At 45.4% G+C, this 16,519-nt stretch overlaps 1 protein-coding gene across 1 annotated transcript in view; it reads right to left on the bottom strand.

The window, feature by feature from the left end:
• The window catches only part of SMNDC1 (survival motor neuron domain containing 1), a 759,314-nt gene that overhangs the window by 700,794 nt on the left and 42,001 nt on the right, over window positions 1–16,519 (bottom strand). The window lies entirely within an intron of this gene.

The following is a 16,519-nucleotide window of genomic DNA, read 5'->3' as shown; positions in this document are numbered from 1 at the left end:
ACCAAAAAAATATATACTGATATTTGTATATTTGCAGAACAGTAAGACAACAGATATCTAAGTAACAATTTAGCTCTACAATACATAATAATACAAAAAAATATACTCAGCTCTATATATTTGCAGAGAGTCTTGTAAGGCTGTCTCTCAACAATCCCTGCCTTTGTCTGGCGTGAGATAAGCTATCTGGGCAGTTGTATTTAAGCTTGCACCCAGGAATATTATCTCTTGAGAGGGTACTAGTTTTGATTTCTTTTCGTTGACTGTGTACCCTAGGCATGTTAGAAGTCTTTTCACAAACGCCAGATGCTGTAGAAGAATGTCCTTGTTCTCTGCTTGAATTAGACAGTCGTCCAAGTAAGGATATATTTGTATTCCTCATATGCAGAATGCAATTACTGGTGCCAGGCACTTTGTAAAGACCCTGGGTGCAGTAGATAAGCCAAAGGGCAGTGCAGAGAATTGGTAATGCATTGAGCCAGCTTTGAATCAGAGGCATCTTCTGCATATTTGTCTGATTGGGACATGCAGGTATGCCTCTTTTAGGTCTAAAGTCACAAGCCAAGCGTTCTTGCCCAGCATGGGCAGAAGCTGCTGCAAAGTTAACATCTTGAATTTGTGGGGGGGGGGGGGTAACCTGGACTACAACAGTGAATACACTCGAACATCTACATTTATGGTAAGTGTACACAACTGTACTATGTTCTTCGTGTTTCACTGTTGCAGTCATTACATTTGGGTAGATTCCCAAAGCTAAGGTTGGGAGGCTGGAGCTAAACAGCATTAGGGACGGCTATGAGACCCTGCAGAACTGCAGTGGCAAAGCCTGCCCTGGATTTAGAGTAGAGTGGTAGATGATAGTGCTTTGTAAAGGTGTGCACTGAACTCCAAGTACCTGCCTCTAAAAATGTCCTTGGCTGGTACTCCTCTGAGAAAGGCTGCTGAAGTGGCTGCAGCTCTGGTGGATGTGGCCTAATGCCCTTAGGCACTGGCTTTCCATGGTATAAGTAGCAGAAATGAATGTAGTGGCCTATCCATTTTGAAATAGTCTGCTTTAAGATGGCCTTTCCTAGTGATCCTGCAGCATATGTCACGAGTAATTGCTCTGTTTTTTCTGAAAACTTTGGTTCTGTCCAAGTAGAATTTAAGCTGTGTACATCCAAAGAATGCAGAATTCTTTCCCCCTTGTTCTGTGGATTTGGATAAAAAGTTGGCAGATGAATGGTTTGGTTGAGAGACACACTGGACACCACTTTAGGCATAAATGTTGGGTTTGTCCTCAGGAAGACCCTGTCCAGATAAAAAATGATAAAAGGTTCCACAGTCATGAGTGCCTGTAGCTCTGAAACTCATCTTGCAGAAGTTATTGCTAGGAGCAGAGCTGTTTTCCAAGATAAAAACTTTAAATCAGCAGTAGCAGCTGGCTCAAAAGGAGGCAGGGTGAGTTTTTCCAAGACATAGTTGAGGTCCCATGCAGGCATTGGTGATCTCCTTGCAGGCCTTAAATTTGTGGCTCCTCTGAGGTACTGTTTTAGTAACAGATGAGAAAAGATTGGTGGCTCTGCATTGTAATGAGCCGAAATGGCAGAGGCATGAATTTTAATACATGAGAAAGATAGGCCTTTGTCCAGCATCTCAGTTAAGTATTGTAAAATCTGAGGAATATTTGGCACAGCTTTATCTGTTCCTTGTGCCTGGTTCCAGGCACAGAATCTCTTCCATTTAACAGCATAAGATTTTCTAGTACTAGGTCTTCTGGCTTCTAAAATGACATCCATCACAGCTTTACCGAGAGGTGTGTTTTGTATGACTACATTATCCGCCATGCTACCAGGTTTAAAGTCCTGAACTGGCTGTGTAAGATCTGATTGTTTTGCTGGGACAGTAGATGCGGTACTTGTGGTAGGGTCCAAGCTGGGCATTGAGACAAACTCCTTAATATTGGGTAACAATGCTGGCAGGGCCAGTCTGGTGCAATCAGTATCATCTTTGGCTTATCCTGTCTGACCTTTAGGAGTACCTTGGGGAGGAGAGGCAGAGGGGAAAGGCATACACTGATAGGTTTTTCCAGCTGAAGGATAGGGCGTTCACTTTCCATGCTCGTCTGTGATAAATCCTTGTGCAAAATCTCTGTAGATGGTAGTTGTGAGGGGAGGCAAATAGATCTATGTCCAGGCATCCCCATTTCCTTGTTATCATGCTGAAGACTTGTGGATCCAGCTGCCACTCGTGGGGATCCATGAGGTTTCTGCTTAGTTAGTCTGCCAGAGTATTTTTACTTCCTGGCAGGAAGTGTGCCTGCAGATGTACTTGGTAAGTCAATGCTGTGTTCCACAAAGTCATGGCTAGTCTGCAAAGGGGGTAAGAATGTGTGCCCCCCTGCTTGTTTATATACCACATGACAGTGGTGCTGTCTGTCTTTATCAGTAGTTGCCCTGGTTGAAGAAGGTCCTTGAAGGCTGTCAGGACATTTTGAACAGCTAGCATCTCTTTTTGATTGATATGTAGATGCGTTTGGTTTGAGGTCCATGTTCCCTGAATGCATTTCCCTGCCATGTGGGCCCCCCAGGCATAATCTGACGCATCAGTTGTTAGCGGTTGCCTGGCTGGGGGTATTGTGAACGGCTGTCCCTTGTTTTGATGAAAAGCCTTTGCCCACCATCGAAACTCCTGTTGCAGGCAGGGAATGAGAGTAATTATAGTTTCCAGGCTGTGGCAATGTTCATAGGTTCATACTAGGCTATCTGCATGGGGAACTATACCCATTATTTTGCTGTGCCTCTGTTGAGCAGTGAAGCTGCTGCAAGTGTCGGGTACTCAATCATTGGTCTGATGAGTGATGACTATGACGTTTGCAGTTGTTGAGTCCAAACACTTTTTAGGTACCACTGAAGTTTCCTCATATGCAGTCTTGCATATGGAATTAGTAGGATGCAGCATGCCACGAAACCCAAAGCCTGCAGAATTTTTCTTGCAGATAACTGGACCTTTGTTGCTAACATTTTGAAGTAGGTAGTCAGTTGTCTTTGTCTGTCATGAGATAAGTCATCTGGGCAGGTGTATTTAAGCTTGCACCCAGGAATATTATCTCTTGAGAGGGTACTAGTTTTGATTTCTTTTTGTTGACTGTGTACCCTAGGCATGTTAAAAGTTTTTTCACAAACGCCAGATGCTGTAGAAGAATAGTACAGTTTTGTACCTACCATAAATGTAGATGTTAGAGTGTCTTCACTGCTGCAGTCATTACACTTGGGTTATCCTGCCATCCGGCAAGCCCGCAGTCGGCCTGAGTTCCAAGGTCTTGGCCCGGCGTCGGCTGCTGTTGCCTCTTCCCTGACGTTGGTGCGCCAGGGGTATATAAGAAGCAGCCAACATTATTCTCTTCAATTTTTCTTGCCCCAGATGTCAGGCGCCCCCAAAAATGGTAAGCAATACATATTGTTAAAAAAAAACATACAAAAAAGGTAAAAATCAAAACTTCATTAACCAGCAAATACACCACAAAGGTAGTATAGGTTAGTCGCAGATAAGAAAGAGGGGCTGGCGGGTGGGTAACCTGGACTGCAGCAGTAAAGACACTCTAACATCTACATTTATGATGGGTACAAAACTGTACTATGTTCATCGTGTTTCACTACTGCAGTCATTACACTTGGGTAGAATCCCAAAGCTGAGTTTGTGTGGCTGGCTCTATAGAGGATTTGGTGCGGCTATGAGTCCCTGCAGCACTGCAGTGGCAAAGCCAGCTCTGGATCTAGAATAAAGAGGCAAATGTAATGCTTGGTAAAGGTGTGCACTGAACTCCAAGTTGCAGCTTCCAAGATATCTTTGGTAGGTACTCCTCTAAGGTAGGCAGTAGAAGTAGCAGTTGCCCTGGTGGAATGTGGTCTAATGTTAGATGGTACAGGTTTCCCATGCTGTGTGCAGCAGAACCGGATACAGTGTCCTATCCACTTTGAAATGGTCTGCTTTGAAATGGCCTTTCCCTGTGATCCAGCAGCATATGATACAAACAATTGTTCAGTTTTTCTGAAAGCTTTTGTTTTGTCCAAGTAGAAGCGCAATTGCCTGTGTATGTCCAAGGAATGTAGAAGTCTCTCCCCTTTATTCTGGGGATTGGGATAAAAGGTTGGCAAGTGAATAGTTTGGTTAAGAGCCACACTGGATACCACCTTAGACATAAAGGAAGGGTCTGTCCTTAAAGAAAACCTGTCTTGGTGGAAAATGATAAAAGGCTCCACTGCCATTAGTGCCTGTAGTTCTGAGACTCTTCATGCTGAGGTTATTGCCAGAAGCAGAGCAGTTTTCCATGATATATATTTTAACTCTGCTGAATTGGCTGGTTCAAAAGGAGGCAAAGTGAGCTTTTTTCAAAATGAAATTGAGGTCCCAAGTTGGTGTTGGTGCTCTCCGGGGCGATCTTATGTTTTTAGCCCCTCTGAGGTACTGCTTTAGCAAAGGGTGAGAAAAAATAGGAGGATATATGTGATGTAATGAGCCGAGATGGCAGAAGTGTGAATCTTAATGGATGAGAAGGATAGTCCTTTGTCCAGCATCTCAGTCAAGTATTGTAGTATCTGAGGAATGTTAGGGACCAGATGACCAAGGTTTTGAGACTGGTTCCAGGCACAGAATCTCTTCCACTTTTCTGAATAAGATTTCCTGGTGCTAGGCCTCCTGGCCTCCAAAATGACATCCATAACAGCTTTAGAGAGAGAAGTTGAATGTTTGGCTATTGAATCTTCCATGGAGCCAGGTTTAAAGTTTTGAGCTGACTGTGCAGTATCTGATTGTTTTGCTGAGTCAAAAGGTGTAGAATTTGAGGCAAAATCCAAGGTGGACCTTGAGCTAAGTTCTTTAAGATTGGGTACCAGTGCTGGCGTGGCCAGTCTGGCGCAATCAGAATCATCTGTGATTTGTCTTGTCTGGCTTTTAGGAGTACCTTTGAAAGGAGAGGCAGTGGTGGGACGGCATAAACGCTTAGGTTTTTCAGCTGAACGAAAGAGCATCCACTTTCCATGCTTGTGTGTGATAAGTCCTTGTGCAGAATTTTTGTAGGTGGCAATTCAGTGGGGAGGGCAAAGAGATCTATGTCTGGGCACCCCCATTTTTGCATTATCATGCTGAAAACTTGTGGATTTAATTTCCACTTGTGAGGATCCATGATGTTTCTGCTTAGGTCGTCTGCCAGACTATTTATCTTTCCTGGCAGGAATTGTGCTTGCAGATGAACTTGATAAGTTATAGCAGTGTTCCACAAGGTTATGGCTTGCCTGCATAGGGGGTAAGAATGAGTGCCCCCTTGCTTGTTTATGTACATCACTGTGGTGTTGTCCGTCCCTATTAATTGTCCTGGATGCAGAAGGTCCTTGAAAGCTGTTAGGGCATTTTGTACAGCCAACATCTCTTTTTGATTGATGTGAAGAGGCATTTGTTCTGTGGTCCATTTGCCCTGAATACATTTTCCTGCCATGTGTGCTCCCCAGGCGTAATCCGATGAGTCTGTTGTGATAGTCTGCCTGGCTGTGGGGAGAGTGAAAGGTTGACCCTTGTTGAGGTGACATGCCTGTGCCCACCATCGAAACTCCTGTTGTAGACAGGGAATTAGAGGTAATACTGTCTCCAAGCTGTGTGAATGTTGAGACCAAACACTTTTTAGGTACCATTGTAATTTCCTCATATGCAATCTTGCATATGGAATGGAATTAGTAGAATGCAGGATGCCATGAATCCCAAGGCCTGCAGAATTTTTCTTGCAGGGAGTTGGGACTTTGTTGCCATCAATTGAAAATACTGAGTCAGTTGTCCTTGTTTGTCTGGCGTGAGATAAGCCATCTGGGCCACTGTATTTAAGCTGGCACCCAGGAATATTATCTCTTGTGAGGACACTAGTTTTGATTTCTTTTCATTTACTGTGTGCCCTAGGCAACTTAACAATCTTTTTACGAATGCCAGATGCCGTAGAAGAATGTCCTTGCTCTCTGCTTGAATCAGGCAGTCGTCCAGATATGGATATATTTGAATTCCTCTTTGTCTGTAAAATGCAATTACTGGTGCCAGGCACTTGGTAAGACCCTGGGAGCAGTAGATAAGCCAAAGGGCAGTGCAGAGAATTGATAGTGTATTGAACCAGCTATGAATCTGAGGTATCTTCTGCAATTTTGTCTGATAGGGACATGCAGGTATGCCTCTGAGGTCCAAAGTAAGCCAAGCTTTCTTGCCCAACATGGGAAGGAGCTGTTATAGTGTCTGCATTTTGAATTTCGGAACATCCAGGTAAGTATTTAGAGTGGAAAGGTCCAGAATGGGTCTCCAGGCTTTGTCCTTTCTTGGTACCAGGAAGAGTCTTGAGTAAAATCCTTGTCCTTTTTCCTGCTGTGGTACTTTCTGAATAGCTCTCATGTCCATGAGGGCTGAAATTTGTTTTTGTGCCTCTGCCCATTGATTTTGTGGCAGGTCTGGCATTCCTTTTAGCCTTGGAAAAGTGTGAAAGTGGAACCTGTAACCTTGAGACACAATATTCAGCACCCATTTGTCTTGGGTGATTGCTTGCCAGTTTTGAGAAAAAAGTGCTAGTTTCCCCCCTAAGGGAGCTGCCAAAAGGGAAGAGTTTGGTATTGTAAGGGGGAAGTCATTGGGACTGTTTCCTGTAAGGTTGTGACTTATCCAAACCTTGTTTTGGGTTTGAAGCACCCCACTGCTGTAGTCTGCAAGAACCTTGTGGCTGAGATCTGCCTCTTGGGCGTCTGTATCTGCCTCTCTGTGGCCTGTCTGACACTGGAAAGGACCAATTCTTAGTAGGACAATTTCTGCTAAATCGTGGTGGCTCTACCTGTAAGAAATCCTTTACGGTTTGCAAAGATTTCGCCTTATCCTCCATTTTCTTTAATACCTCTTCTGCCTTAATACCAAATAAATTATCTTGCTGCAAAGGGGCATCCAGTAATTTTGCCTTAACATGGTCTGGTAAACTTTGTTCTTTTAACCAAGCATGCCTTCGAATCACAGATCCTGTAACTGCTGCTCTACAAGAAGCTTCTAATGAATCAAAACCACATTGCAAAGTATGCTTTTCCACTTGTTCAGCTGCATGCAATACAATCCTGCATTTCCTTATAGTCAGGTTGTTCTGCATTTATACTCATTTTCTGTTTTGAGAGAGTAAATATTGTTGATACTTAAGCATGTGAAACTGGCAATTCAGAGCTCTCACTGCTAAAGTTGCAGAGGTGTAAACTTTCTTTCCCCATTTGTCTAATGCTCTAGAGTCCCTATCCGAGGGAACTGGATTCTTAGCCGTGGAAGCCTTAACCCCTTTATGACCCTGGGAAATAGTTTCTGGGTCTGCAGTAGGGTTTTTATAAACAAATTTGTGAGAGTCAGGGACTCTGTATATCTGTCTGGCTTGACTGGAGCTGGGGGTAAAGAATCAGGGTTTAAACTACATTCAGAGAACACATCATCCACAATGTCCAACACTGGTGGAATAGCAAGGGGCCTGTGCTGAGGCAGCAAAAGAAAGTCTCTGAGCCTTTTCTTGGATTCTGAGTAATCCTGGCCCTCCCAATGGAAATGCTCCCTCATGGTATGTAACGTTTCCCCAAAAGAGTAATCCTCAGGAGGAGAGGCTGAAGGAATGGATTCTTCAGCATCAGAATCCTCATGGGGGGTAAAGAATATCCCTGGTCTGAAGAGGAATCAGAATAAATTGAAACCTGGTTAGAGGAATCATAGTGTGTATCCTGCCTAGGCCTCTTATCAGGAGGGGGATGGGAACCCCTGATCAAAGTTAAAGTCTTCGGCCATCTTCAGCATCTGTTTTTTAGGCATGGAGGCCTGTCCAAGTGAATGCTGCACTTGCTTCCTTGTCTTTAGTGTAGGCTTATTCTTGGCTGTAGTTGTAAAGGTAAGTTGAGTAGGCCTGAAAACACCCTCAGAAGCCGATGCCTGCTCAGCGGCTCTGGACCCATCTGAAGGGTTAATCTCTGTTGGCCCAACACCTTGAGGCTCCAGAGGCCTAGGCACCGCCACGTGGGAGTCGGACGCGGCCTGTGGTTCTGAGGTAGCAGGTGTCAGGGGCTGCGAAAGCGCCTCACTGATAACCGGCGACTGGCCTAGAAGAGGCTTCGTCGTCAGTTTTGGACCTCGGAATCCTTTCCCTATCTTTATCTTTGCGCTTTTTATGCATACCGGTCGTCGGTTGTTCCGATGGCAGTGTGTAATTAAACCTTCGCCCAAAATAACGGCGAGCAAAATCAAACCGACGTTTAATAGTGCGTTTGTTAAATCTAGCACAAAACCGAACTAGTGACGTTGTGATCTGGGCCTAGGCATGGAATACAGTAAGAATGAAAATCCTTATGAGGTATTTGTTTCCCCACAAGAAATACAATTAACTTTTTCTGACATCAGACTGAGGCAAGAAAAAATTTCCCCCAACGGGGTACTTAGCTTTATTGAAGACTTCGGTTCGGAAATCGAATATGAAATCTCAGGAGTCGGCCGACCGGCACTTGCAAACTGCTTTTGCTTTGGGCACTGCGCGGCAAGAAAGACTGAAGAAAATGGCGTCGGCTGCTTCTTATATACCCCTGGCGCACTGACATCAGGGAAGAGGCGACAGCAGCTGACGCCGGAAAGACTTTGGAACTCGGGCCGAATGCGGGCCCGCCTGACGGCAGGATAACCCAAATGTAATGACTGCAGCAGTGAAACACTATGAACATGTCCTTGTTCTCTGCTTGAATCAGACAGTCGTCCAAGTAAGGATATATTTGTATTCCTCTTTGTCTGCAGAATGCAATTACTGGTGCCAGGCACTTTGTAAAGACCCTGGGTGCAGTAGATAAGCCAAAGGGCAGTGCAGAGAATTGGTAATGCATTGAGCCAGCCTTGAATCTGAGGTATCTTCTGCATATTTGTCTGATTGGGACATGCATGTATGCCTCTTTTAGGTCTAAAGTTACAAGCCATGTGTTCTTACCTAGCATGGGCAGTAGTTGCTGCAAAGTCAACATTTTGAATTTTAGTATATCCAGGAATGTATTCAGAATAGATAGGTCCAGTATTGGCCTCCAGGCCTTGTCCTTTCTGGGTACCAAGGACAGTCGAGTAAAATCCTTTTCCCCGCTATTGCTCTGGCACTTGTTGAATGGCCCTCATGTCCATGAGGGATGAGACTTGTTTTTGTGCCTCTGCCCATTGATTTTTTGGCAGATCTGGCCAGCCGTTTGTCTTTGGCAGGGTATGGAAATGGAACTTGTAGACTTGTGACACAATATTTAGAACGCACTTGTCCTGGGTTATAATGTGCCAATTTTGAGAAAAAAGTGCTAATTTTCCCCCTAAGGGTGCTGCCAGGAAATAAGTGCTTGGTGCAGGCAGGGGGACGTCATTGGGATTGTTTTCTGTAAGGTTGTGATTTGTCTTCTCCGCTTTTGGAGGTAGAAGCACCCCATTGCTTTGACCTGTATGAACCCGGAGCCTGGGTTCTGCCTCTAGGGCGCCTGGGTCTACCCCTTTGAGGTCTGACACTGGAAAGGACCAATTCTTTGTTGGCCAGTGTCTACTAAACCTAGGTGGCTGTACTTGTAAAAAATCTTTGACCGTTTGCATAGATTTAGCCTTGTCCTCCATTTTATTTAACACCTCTTCTGCCTTAACACCAAACAAAGAATCATGCTGTAAAGGTGCATCTAATAATTTAACTAACATGATCTGGCAGATTTTGTTCCTTTAGCCAAGCATGCCTTCTAATTACAGAACCAGTAACTGCAGCCCTGCAGGAGGCCTCTAAAGAATCAAAACCACATTGCAAAGTATGCTTTCCAACTTGTTCAGCTGCATTCAGAATTTAACAACATTTTCTGTTTAAGCAATGCCATGACATGCTGCTGATATTTGAGCATATGAAACTGACAGTTTAAGGCCCTTATAGCCAAGGTGGCAGATGTGTAAACCTTTATTCCCCATCTATCCAGTGCCCTAGAGTCCCTATCAGAAGGGGTAGGGTTTTTTGCAGCGGAAGCCTTAACACCCCTGGGACCCTGAGAAATAGTTTCCGGGTCTGCAGCCGGGTTTTTTAAAAAGGAATTTATGTGAGTCAGGTACCCTGTAATATCTGTCAGGTTTAACAGGAGCTGGAGGCAAGGAGTCAGGGGTAAGGCTTGACTCCGAAAACACATCTACAATGTCTAACACAGGAGGGATAGCTAGTGGCTTGTGCTGAGGTAGTATCAGGAAATCCTTGAGCCTCTTTTTAGACTCTGAAAAATCTTGGCTCTCCCAGTGGAAATGCTCCCTCATGGTATGTAAGGTTTCCCCAAAAGAATAATCCTCAGGAGGAGAAGCTGAAGGTATGGATTCTTCAGCATCAGAATCCTCATGGGGGAAAAAAGAATATTCCTGATCAGAAGAGGAATCAGAAGAAATGGAAACCTGGTCTGAAGATTCATAGTCAGTCTCTTGCCTAGACCTTTTATCAGGAGGGGGATGGGAACCCCTGATCAAGGTAATAAAGTCTTCGGCCATTTTGAGCATTTGTTTTTTGGGCATGGAGGCCTGTCCACGTGGCTCTTGAGGTTGCTTCTTTGTCTTTGAAGGTGCTTTAGTCTTTGAAGTCGGTTTAATGTATAGGTGTTTGGGTCTGAATACACCCTCAGAAGCCGGTGCCTGCTCAGCGGCTCCGGACCCATCTGGAGGATTAACGTCAGAGGCTCCAATACTTTGAGTTTCCAGCGGCATGGCCGACTCCACATGGGAGTCTGTAGCGGTCTGCGACTTTAAAGTAGCGATTGTCAGGGGCTGCGAAAGCGCCTCACTGAGAACCAGCGAACCGGCGACTGGCTTAGAAGCCTCGTCGTCGGTTTTGGGTCTCGGCTGCCTTTCCTTTTCTTTGCGTTTTTTGTGAACACCGGCAGTCGGATGGCTTTCCGATGACATTTCAGGATAATTAAATCTGAGTCCAAAGTAATTTAAAGCATAATCATACAGACGCTTAATAGTGCGTTGGTTAAATCTAGCACAAAACCAACAACCCAGAAAATTATGATCAGGGCCTAGGCAAGGAACACACTAAGAATGAAAGTTCTTATGAGGTATTTGCTTCCCACAAGAAATACAGTTATTAACTTTTTCTGACATCGGCTCTGGAGCAAGAAAAAAAAAAGTTTCCCCAACGGGGTACTTAGCTTTATAGAAGACTTCGGATCTGAAATTCGAACTCGAAAATCTCAGGAGTCTGCCGACTGGCACTTGCGAATTGCTTCTGCTTCGGGCACCATGCGGCAAGAAAGACTAAAGAAAATGGCGTCTACCGCATCTTTTATACCACTGACGACCTGACGTCAGGGAAGGGCCGACAGCAGCCAACGCAGGACCCAGGACTTTGGAATTCAGGCCGACTGAGGGCAACCTGCCAGCAGCATTACCCAAATGTAATGACTGCAGCAGTGAAACACGAAGAACATCATCTCCAAGTAGCAGCCTCTAGAATGTCTTTGGTTGGTACTCCCCTTAGAAAGGCTGCTGAAGTAGCTGCAGCTCTGGTGGAATGAGACCTAATGCCCTTTGGCACAGGTTTACCATGATGTAAGTAGCAGAAACGGATGCAGTGGCTTACCCACTTTGAAATTGTCTGCTTTTATATAGCCTTGCCTTCTGATCCTGCAGCATATGTCACTAGTAATTGCTCAGTTTTTCTTGGAGCTTTAGTCCTGTTCAAGTAGAATCTTAGTTGTCTGTGTACACCCAAGGAATGCAGAATTCTCTCCCGCTTGTTCTGCAGATTTGGGTAAAAAGTTGGCAGATTAATTGTTTGGTTAAGAGCCACACTGGAAACGACCTTAGGCATGAAGGTAGGATTTGCCCTCAGACACCCCCTGCCTGGCTAAAATATGATAAAAGGCTCTACAGCCATGAGGGCCTGTAGCTCTGAAACTCTTCTTGCTGACATAATTGCTAGTAGCAGAGCTGTCTTCCATGACAAGAACTTTATATCAGCGGTAGCAGCTGGCTCAAATGGAGGCAGGGTGAGCTTTTCCAACACATAATTGAGGTCCCATGCAGGTAATGGTGATCTTCTAGGAGGCCTTAAATTTTTGGGTCCTCTAAGATACTGCTTTAGCAAAGGATGAGAAAAGATTGGTAGCTCTGTACTGTAATGAACCGAAATGGCAGAGACATGGATTTTGATTGATGAAAAAGATAGGCCTTTGCCAAGCATCTCAGTGAAGTATTGTAATCTGACGACCTGACGTCATGGAAGAGGAGACAGCAACTGATGGGAGGACCCAAGACTTAGGAATTCAGGCCGACTGAGGGCAACCTGCCAGCAAATTACCCAAATGTAATGATTTCAACAGTGAAACATGAAGAACATCATCTGGAACCTGTTTACGGAGGGTGGCAGATTGGTCCAGTGTTAGGGAATAAGCCAAGCTGCCAAATTGAGCGTCTGCAATTTGGGATGCATGAATTCCCCTTCCCTCTGGGTCATGAGATTTGGAATCTGAGGAAGATGCCATGGAGGCAGCAGGGACAGGGTGGGCAGCAAGGGGTACCAGTGTTGTCGGGGCCAATCTGGAGCTATAAGAATGGTCCTTGGTTTTTCCTCCCTTTTGAGCAGTACCCTGGGGATGAGAGGTAGGGGAGGAAAGGCAAAGATCGATAGATTGACCCAGGGGAAGGACAGGGCATCCACTTTCTAAGCCATGGCAGTGATGCTCCCTAGTGCAGAATTTGCTGAGCTGATGGTTGGTGTGGGAGGCAAAGAGGTTGACCTTCAGGGTTCCCCATTTCTGAGTTATTAGGGTGAAGGTACTTTCTGTTGAGTTGCCACTCGTGTGGGTCCAGAAGGTTTCTGCTTAATTGGTGTGCCAGAGAGTTGAGAGAGCCTGGTAGGAATTGTGCTATAAGGTGTAGTTGCATGGAGGAGGCTGTGAGCCAAAGGATCATGGCCAGCCTGCACAGAGGGTAGGAGTGAGTACCCTCCCTGCTTGTTGATGTACCACATCACAGTGGTGTTGTCTGTTCTGATCACGAGAACCCCTGGAGAGAGAAGGGGTTTGAAAGCTATTAAGACATGCTGCACAGCCATCACCTCTTTTTGACCGATGTGCAGAGGGATTTCCTGTGGGCTCCCTTGGCCTTGTATGTACCTGCCGTCCAGGTGTGCACCCCAGGTGTAGTCTGATGCATCTATGGTGAGGGTCTGGGCGGTGGGGGGTGGGGAGAAGGGCAGTCCCTTGTTGTGGGAGCATGCTGTTGCCCACCAAAGAAATTCCTTTCTCAGGCAAGGAATTATAGGTAGAAGAGTTTCCAGGTCTAGAAAGTGTTGGAACCAAAGGCTCTTTGGGTACCACTGAAGTTTCCTCATATGCAGTCTGGCACATGGAATGAGTAGAATGCAAGATGCTATGAACTCCAGAGCTTGCAGGATGTTCCTTGCAGATAGCTGGGGCCTTCTGGATAGTTGAGAGAAGTAGGTTGTCAGGAAATTTTGTTTCTCTGGTGTAAGGAATACCATCTGGGATGCTTTGTCCAGACTTGCACACAGGAAGATTATCCTTTGGGTGGGCACCTGTTTGGATTTCTTTTCGATGATTGTGTACCCTTGGGAGGTTTGTAGGGTCTTTACAAAGACCAGGTGCTTGGGCAGCTTTTCCTGGCTGTCTGCTTGAAAAAGGCAGTCATCTAAGTATGGGTAAATTTGAATATTTCTTTGTCTGCAAAAGGCAATGGCCGGAGCCAGACATTTTGTGAAAATTCTGGGAGCAGTAGATAAGCCACAAAGAAGCACAGATAACTGAAAGTGCTGACATCCTGCCCTGAAGCGGAGATATTTCCTGCATGATTCCCTGATACGGATGTGAAGGTAGGCCTCTCTTAGATCTAGGGTGGCTAGCCAAGCATCCTTGGAGAGCATGGGTAGCAGCTGTTGGGGGGTGAGCCTTTTGAATTTTGGGATCACCAGAAAGGCGTTTAGAATAGATAGATCGAGGATGGGGCGCCAGAAAAAGCCTAGAGTAGAAGCCTTGGCCTACCTTTTCTGCAGGAACATGCTCTACTGCTCTCAGAGAGCAGGGAAAGGATTTGCTTTTAAGCCTCTGCACACGGATTTGGTGGCAGATCTGGTAACCATTTTGGGGTTGGAAGGGTATGGAAGGAAAATTTCTATACCCGAGACACAATATTCAGAACCCATTGGTCCTTGATTATGGTGGCCCGGGTGCTTGAGTAAAAGGAGAGTTGTCCTCCTAGGGGTAATTGAAGGTGGGCAGAGGGTGGGAGGAGGAGTAGGAGTGTCACTGTGAGTTCTTACCATAAGGGGGTGGCTTAGAACTCCCTGGTTTTGAAGTGGAGATAGGCCACTGCTTAGATCTCTGCTTTCCCTGGGGCTGCTGTCTGGGGGGGGGGGGGTCTGTTTCCAAGGGGCCTAGGCTGGGCTTGTTTACTCTGAGCAGGAAAGGACCAGTGCTTGGAGGGACAATGCCTGCTGAACCTAGGGGGCCAGACTTGTAAGAAATACTTAACTGTTTGCATAGATTTTGCTTTTTCTTCCATCTTTTTTAAGCTCCTCTTCTGCCTTAGTGCCAAATAAGTTGTCTTGTGCAAGGGGGCATCCAACAATTTAGATCTGATATGGTCTGGCAGGGTCTGTTCCATAAGCCATGTATGTCTTCTAATGACAGATCCAGTGACTTCTGTCCGGCAAGATGCTTCTATGGCATAAAAAAACAGTGCAAAGTGTGTTTAGTTACTTGGCTTTCAGAATACATCAAGTCTCGCAAATCTTTGGATTCTGCCCAAGCAGGAAAGGAAGGCTTTTTTTGTTTAAGGAGTTTAAGGTATGTTGCTGAAATATATGGAACTGAATGCCTGGTTAGCAAGAGTAGCTGAGGTGCATACTTTTTTACCCAATCTGTCCAAAGCTCGAAAATCCCTGTCTGAGGGGATGGGATTCTTAGCAGAGGTTGCTTTAATCCCTTTTGGCCCTTGAGAAATGACCTGAGGGTCAGCTGTTGGATTTTTAAAAAGGGACTCTATAGTACCCATCTCGTTTTCTGGGAGTAGGAGGTAGGGTGTCAGGAGTGGAGCTGGATTCAAGGAAATCATCATCCACAACATCCAGGACTGGGGGGCATGGCCAAGGGTCTGTGCTGCGGAAGATCTAAGAGATTCCTTGAGTCTCATTTTAGACTGAGGGTAGTCCTGACTCTCCCATTGGAAATGCTCCCTTAAAGTATGCAGGGTTTCCCTAAAGGAAAAACTTCTGGGGGAGAGGCTGAAGGAATGGAGTGCTCTGCATCAGAATCTTCTTAAGTGGAGAGGGGTTGCATGTCTTCATAGTCAGATACATCAGATTCATCTGACTTGTTCAGACAAAACTACAGGGGACAAATGTCTTTTCCTTTTTGAGGGTGTAGCTTTGCTTCCTCTGATCAGCATGATAAGGTCTTCCTCCATTTTAAACACTGGAGTCTGAGGCAAGGTAGCAGGCGCCTGAGCGTGGGTTGTCAGTTTCTTGGATGTGGTTCGAATCCTGGGCCTAGAAAACTCATGTATTTGAAAGAATGGTAGTTGCAAAAGAAGAAGTTTGTTTGTGTCGAGATTTGGTAGTGAGAAGGACTTCCTCGGAAGCCAGTACCTGTTCAGTGGCTCTGGACTCTTCCAAGATAGAGACGACCGCAGGATCCTTAGTCGAATAACAGTTTTGCGGCAAACTGGACTCCAAAAGTGTCTCGGTAGTGGCCTGCGAATCAACTGAACGGGCATTAGGGGCTGCGAAAGCACCTCGCTGAATACCAGAGGACTGACAACTAGCTTAACGAAGTGTCGTTGGAAAGTTTGGATCTGTGCGGTCTGTCTTTATCTTTACTTTTTTTCAGAAGATCTGCTGTCGGATGGTTTACCGAAGCCATACTGGAATTTGAAGACCGTAAACAAAAATATCTGGCTACAACAAGGGCCCGACGATGGATAGCTCTGGAGTTCAACAAAGCACAGAAATGACAATGGGGACATTGAGGTCTGGGCCTAAACAAGTGACACAGTAAGAGTGGAAGTCTCGGTGTGGTATTTGCTTTTCACAGAGGAGACAGTTGTTAACGTTTTCTGACATCTTGCAATCCTACCCCATAGTCCAGACATATGGAGAGTGAGAGATTGTCACATGTAGTACACAACCAGTACTTGCCAGAAATTCCTGCAGCTCCTTCAGTGTTGCTGTAGGTCTCTTGGCAGCCTCCCTGACTAGTTTTCATCTTGTCTTTTCATCAAATCTAGAGGGATATCCAGTTCTTTGCAACATAACTGTTGTCCAATATTTTCTCCAGTTTTTGATGACTGCCTTCACTGTGCTCCATGGTGTATCCAATGTTGTGTAAATTTTTTTGTACCCTTCTCCTGACTGATAACTTTCAACAATGAGATCCCGTTAATGTTTTGTAAGCTCTCTGCGAACCATGCCTTTTGCTGTAGCAGGCAACTGTGCAAATGTCAGGAAAATCTTACTAGGACA

This window comes from Protopterus annectens, chromosome 14.part0, assembly GCF_019279795.1.
Source record: "Protopterus annectens isolate FY-2018-M chromosome 14.part0, PAN1.0, whole genome shotgun sequence".
Lineage (NCBI taxonomy): Eukaryota > Metazoa > Chordata > Ceratodontiformes > Protopteridae > Protopterus > Protopterus annectens.
Note: the sequence above shows the minus strand (reverse complement) of the source record. Positions and strands in the feature narration are given on the sequence as shown.